This window comes from Anser cygnoides, chromosome 2 (assembly GCF_040182565.1).
Source record: "Anser cygnoides isolate HZ-2024a breed goose chromosome 2, Taihu_goose_T2T_genome, whole genome shotgun sequence".
In the NCBI taxonomy this organism is placed as follows: Eukaryota; Metazoa; Chordata; class Aves; order Anseriformes; family Anatidae; genus Anser; species Anser cygnoides.
This window is the reverse complement of record NC_089874.1, coordinates 122,755,730-122,762,194: the sequence shown is the minus strand read 5'-3', so window position 1 is coordinate 122,762,194 and position 6,465 is coordinate 122,755,730. Positions and strand designations below refer to the sequence as shown.

At 42.1% G+C, this 6,465-nt stretch overlaps 1 protein-coding gene across 1 annotated transcript in view; it reads left to right on the top strand.

The window, feature by feature from the left end:
- LOC136790185 (basic salivary proline-rich protein 3-like) overlaps window positions 1-6,465 on the top strand; it is a 37,911-nt gene that overhangs the window by 22,556 nt on the left and 8,890 nt on the right. The window contains exon 2 of the mRNA XM_066993001.1: window positions 6,159-6,251. The gene's annotated coding sequence lies outside the window, so the exon portion shown is untranslated. The remainder of the gene's footprint in view (window positions 1-6,158; window positions 6,252-6,465) is intronic.

The window sequence follows — 6,465 nt, the reverse complement described above, 5'->3', positions numbered from 1 at the left end:
TGATAATATCAGATGTTGCCTCCTGAAACGTTGTTTAATTGTTATAGTGATCTCTCCGTGTCAAAAAATTGCTTAAAAAAGTGTAATGGAGGGAGAATTTTTCTTAAAAAAAAAGCTTACTTATGCACATATGAAGTAGGTGCAATACTTCTCTCCCCACTAGGAAATTGAGTCAGCTGTTATAGAAACGAACCTACTCTACCAGGCCTTGTGTTACAGCCACCACATGTGAGCAAGACCACTTTAAATTTCTTTTGAGTACTTCTGCCTAACACACAGTAAACCAAATCAGCTAAAAGGAATCTGACAGCAAGACTGTCCATACAGCTTACTATAACTGCAGAAAGTGCAGCATAGTTCTTCAAATTACGTTTGGCTTCTGTTTGCTAGCTAATTTCATTGCATGCTCTGGAAACAAGAGATGCCAAAGTTCTAATAAAATAGAGAAAATCTTAAGTTTAAAAACATATATTAAAAAGCATTAAAGTTGCAAGGCAAGAAACTGAACTATTTTTACCTAGTTCCTTTTAACAAGAAACAATTTACTAAACATCAGGGTGGTCAGGAATTCCTAATTTCATGCCATCTTTACAGGGAATATGTAGCAGGTGAATTGGGGTGATTCCTGCTGCAGATATACCTGATCTTCATGTATCCCAGACTGGTTTTTACTCTTCTTTTTTTTTTTTTCCCAGTAGTGGTTTCGTACAGCTGGGTCTGTGCTGTGCCCAGAGCAGTTCCAGTGCTTCTTCAGTTACTACGTAGGCAGGAAGAGAAGTATGGAGCCCAATGGGTATTTGTTAGTTCTCTTTTTGATCTCTTTGAAGTCCACCAAAGACACCTAGAAACGCTTCTGAACTCCTATTCAAGCTGCTGTGATGGAGCTGCCAGTTCTCCAGACACGTCTTTAATGGTCAGATTTCATACCTTATGGTATGAAAACTACTTTCATCGTGGATCCACCAAAACTTTAACAGTGCCCTGTCCCTTCTGAAATGTATTCATTTTCCTTTGTGTCTATCGTCCATTGGATTAATTTTCTTAACCAACTGGCATAGCAGCTGAAGGCTTGTGTGGTCGATTTTTTTTTTTTTCCTGTAGATTTCCACATTCCAGACAGAGTTTTTGGCATGTTGAACTTGCTTTGTGAGAACGAGCTTGAGGGAAAAGGCTTCCTGCAACTTGGCTCAATCTCTAAAGGCTGTGAATGAGAAATATGAAACAAGGCCTACAAATGAAACAAGCACACCCAAACCCCAAACTGGCTTTGGAATCCTAATTCTGGATAATCTTGAGTCACATTTAGAGAAATAAAGCAGCCTGGCCCCTTTTTCTCCTTGCAAAAACCTTCTGCTGGCACAGAAACATAGCAGATCTGGCGTTATTTTCAAGACTGAACTTGCCATCTGAGTTGAGCCGTGGCAGGGGGGATTTTGGAAGGAGCAGCCTCAGGAGAAGGCCTGGCCACCCCATGCTCAAGTATCTTGCTTGGCCCAGGGCTGGCTCAGGTACAGCTGAACAGATACTAGAAATTACAGCTGAGGAGATAATTTAGTTAAATTCTGGTCTTTGTTTGTGCACATCCCCCCCCCACCTTTAAGATCCCCGTACAGAGCAAACCTTACAAGGGAAAGCTGCTGTTCTGACAAGTGAAAAAGCGTTATATAAAGAGCCTCTGGTATCTTCTGTCATACATACAGCATCCACAAACACCACTTCTGGGAGGTAATAAGGCTTCTGCACAGCAGCTTTGATAGATGAACTGACAGATGCTCTTATACTACGTAAATTATTCAGCCCTTCTGGTGGAGCATCTGGGCTGCACGTGGACCTAAGTTAGGCTGAACACACCAGTTTCAGCTCGCTTTGGTTGCTCCATGCACGGTGCCTCATTATTTAGTTTTTCAGTGCTTTCCTCATGGCACAGTGGATGTACAGTTTGGCAAACATTTAAAATTGGAAGATTGATTTTGCTGCTGTCTGCACAAAGGTAAGCGGAGCTCAGCATGTAGGTGGCTAAGCACCCACCAGTGCCCAGAAAAGCACTGAGAAGGGTAATGTGAATAGAGTTGGCTGAAAAAGGCAGACAGAAAATAGCCAATGTAGTGCATTAATCAGTCTTTTTTTTCAGTTTCTTACCTCTTAACATCTTCTGACTATTAATGGCTACAGGACCAGATACTATCTAATCTTATTACTTAGGCAGCAGCGTATGTATGTGTGTGTGTGCACGCATGATTCCCTGTTTCATCTGTATAAACAGCAACGTGGGACCTACTTTAGCTACTGTTGCAAGACAAATAGCAGACCATTATTATTCAATCCGCCTGCTACTTTTGAGAATGTCAAGATGATATCTTTCCTGCTTGCTTTGTCATTATTTTGCTTAATCATTTTTTATTAGCTTGTGGACTAAGTAGTTTCTGTAGATGTGTTAATTTTTAACAGACCATCTCTTCAAACAGCAAAACATGGGCCATACCATGACAGCAAGCAAATAATGGTTCCTGGATTATCAGGCACATTACTGTAAGTGTAGGAACTAAGTCTTTAGGGATGTTTTCATCAACTGGGAGGTTGCACCTCTGAGGATTTGGGCCCCATTTCCAGTGTCTAAAATGGACAGCATCCATGTTAGCAGCATGCTCGCATCAGGACAAAGCCTGAAATGCCCAGGTCCCAAAGTACAAATCTTTGCAATAATGGTCTTCCTGAGCACCAAAGTAACATACAGAGGAACGGCAGGTTCATACAGAGGAACAGCAGGCTCAACAATGAGGGAAACAGACACTCAGATATAAGGGACTGTTGGCTCCTGATGGAATTTCACCCAGAGAGGGGGGATCTCTTGAAAAAGACTGATACTCTTTTGTCAAGGTTGTCCTTCAAAGGAGTTTTATTTCCTTGGCAAGCTGTCCTGTTTCACCAGTCACTCATGCTTTCCAGGGAGGTGCCAAGCAAGAGATGGCAAAGGAGACACGAAGAAGGAAAACGCATGAGCCTGTAGTGTCAGTTTTTTGGGACAGAATGAGAATGTGCTTCCATCAAATTCAGTCAGATTTAACATTAAATTACTGGGAACAGCAACTATTTTGCAACTGGGGAGAAGAAAAGGTATTTGGCTGAGCATTGGTAGGATGCATCGGAAGGTGGAAGTGATTCATCCCAATGTAAATGCCGTCGCTGGGGTGGGGCAAAGTCAAACTGAAGATGTTCAGCAGGTGATGGCAGCTCTCTGAAATAAATAAATCAAATGGAGAAAATACGACTGGCTCCATGTAATTCATATGCTGGTGAGCCAAGTTTCTTTTCCTGGGATCCCATATGGTTCTGTGCGTGTGCTGGATTCACCTTTTATTTCAGCAGAAAAACCTGAAGGTCAATTTCTCACAAGAATCCACTGACATTACAAGAACACATCAAAAATGGAAACTCTTGATCCTCCTATCCTCCTGAGTTATTTTCTTTTTTTCTTTTTTCTTTTTTTTCCCCCCTCACATCCGTTTTGCCTCTTAGCTCAGTGAGCAGTGCTGCCCCTCACCAATTTCTGCTGTCCCCAGCACAGAAATGGATTAATATTTAGCAAGGCAGGTTTTCTTAATCTTGAAAAACTGTCAAAATGCAAGATGGCTCAGTGATGCTCAGATAGTGCAGTTGTGCCCCCTTTTTAAGATGAAAGGAAAACTTGTTTTATATGCCTGATCCTCGATGTCCTTTGCCCCTTGGGTGCTTCTTTCATACTTACAAATACAGAAGCAATAACTCCTAGCATGGAAAAACACAACATTGCATCACTTTTTCAGGCATCCAAGGGCAAACAATGGAGGGATCTTTGCATGGGGAAGTTTACAGTATAAAACTGGATGATTTGCAAACATTTTGGCTGTTTTTTTCTTCCCTCTCCTCCCCCAGGCATACTGGCTGAAAGTTTGCAGCCAGCATTTCTAATGTCAGAAACAATGAGGTCATGAGAATTTAAAAGCATTGCTGCCTTGGCACGGGTGGGAAACCACACTGCTGAAGCAGAGCTGAATACTTCAGCTGAGCTTTGGGCTTTAATACCAAATCCTATGTTCACGTCCTGGCAGCATGCAGGAAGAGCTCAGGTCAGGGCTGCATAGCAGGTAAAACAGCGGCGATGCAAACTGGCACGCGGGAGGAAAGCTATTCACGCAGCCTGATGTGGACTGAAAACGCCAGCACCAAAGAGCCCTCTTTGCAGCTGCTGCTTAAAAACTGGACATGCAGGACCTGGGAAGTGCCAGGACACAGCACACTGCCTGTCCAGGGGTAGGCAGCAGCTGACGGTGCCCAGCTCCATTTCTCAGCCTCCCTGCTACGCCTGTCCAGCTGTGTCTCCTCGCTGCTTCTCCTTTTGTATGGTCTGATCTGGACACTTACACCTTCATCTCTAGGCTCTGTCTTTGCATATTTGTCCTATAACTCGAGGCGTTTGTAAGAGAAATAGCAAAAAGATCTTGAGACCAGAAGCTGCTCTGCTTTCTTCCCACTGCACCAGATGCCTTAATAAGAAGTAGATCATCTATTAAGAGATCTGGCTTCCTGTGTGAATTCAAATGACACCTCTTCAGAACTTCTTTTGAATCGAGGTAGTAGATAATGCAGAGCAAATTATTGCTTCTGATAACTCAACTTTCAGAGAAACGTCAGATAAATTCTTCAAGGCAAACTGTAATGAACATAAGGCTTTTATGTTCTTCCAAGATTTTTTGTTTTTCTCTAAGGCTGCCCTGTTTTTTCTTCCTCTTCCTTTAGGAAATATGGGAGCTGTGATCTCAAAATATGTTGCATGGTACACACAAGAAAAAGTACTCCAAAGGATAAAAGTGCTACCAAACGCTTCCCTTCCTACTTTAATTCTGCTTCAGGCAGAAATAGAAACAGAGCATATTATCTCTATGCACAGGAAGAAGCATCTTGTGGCATAGTATGCTGGTGAAATGAATTATCTATGCAAGAAAAGTTAATTAAGTAAAAGGTTTTGTGAGATCTGTATTTAAAACAATATTAAAAGAAGTTAAAAATGAGGTTTCTAGTGTACCACTTGTTTGCACTACCAGCGAAATGCCATAACTGATTGGAAATAGCGTGCAGTGACTTCTCAGCCACAGCTCGGAGGGGATGTGCCACACCAGAGCAGATCAGATCATCTGTCTATATTGCCATGTAAACCAAGGCACGCACTGGTGAGGACTGCTTCAGATAATGGGTAAAAATTCTGGCAAGAAGACTTGCCCTTTTGCAATTCCATGGGGTTCTGTAACAGATAAGACACACACACCATGCAGCAGTCTTATCCTAGCAATCTGTACAGGGAAACTGAAGACAAGTTTTTTTTTGTAATTCTTTCTGTAAAAAAGCCTCACAGAGATGCTCTACAGGGAAGAAGAATTATTTTCCATGCTAGATTAATATGTCACTTTAATGAAATCCTGTCCCAGTAGGGTGTTGAAGAAGACATTATCACTGAAATCTGGGGGAAAGCATCATCCAGCCTCATATCTTGCTATCACAGAGTAACAATTTGGGATAAGGTGATGTGTCCAAATATAAAAATCTACTACCAATACACAAATAGAATAGCGTTGGATAGTTATAACTTTAAAGATCAGGTGGATCAGATATTAAAGCAAAAGCTCATCTGAAACTTGATTAATTATTAGCTACAAGTCACACACAGCAGCTCATGCTTTAGAAAGATATGACTGTAAGGCATGTTTCTTCTTAATTGCCAACACTCTCCTGCCAGCTGTTGGTTGGGGCAGAGCTCCCTCTCCCCGAGAGCTGTGACCCCTGCATGGGCACCAGGGCTTCTCACCGGAGACAAAACAGCCCATTTCCTCCTTTATACCGTAAGACTTAACTTAAACTTCAACATCATTTTTCCTTTACAAACTCATAAAAGCCTGCACTGAGTATGCTGCTCACATGGGTATGATATTTGGAGATGTTGATTAAGGGTTACCCTTAAGGTATGCTATACGCTTTAGGCTATAACGGCGTTTAAGCACACAGCAATTATTTACGTTCCTTTGGAGGCTTAAAATGCCTCTACAGGAATAGTGAGTGTTCTAGCCCATTATGGGCCAGCAGAGAGTCCTCATTTCTAATTTTATTTTTGTTTGTTTGTTTTTTAGATTTGAAAATATGGGCGAAGTTGAGTGACACATAAAAGTCAAAGAAATTGCAAGTCAGCACAATGGATCCTGGGAAGAAACCGGAGGCAAAAGGTGACACTACTCTAACCAGTCAGAGAAGTTGTTCTGGGGATTAAGTTTCCTGCCTTTATCAGGACATTGGTAGGACACACCTGAGGACATGAGACCTCTGATGAAGTACCACACAGGTACAACGTAACCTCTCCCACTGCTGCACTGGCACAGCCCACTGGAATCTGAATCATCATGAGAAGGTGACAGTGTTTGAAACATAGACACTACAGAT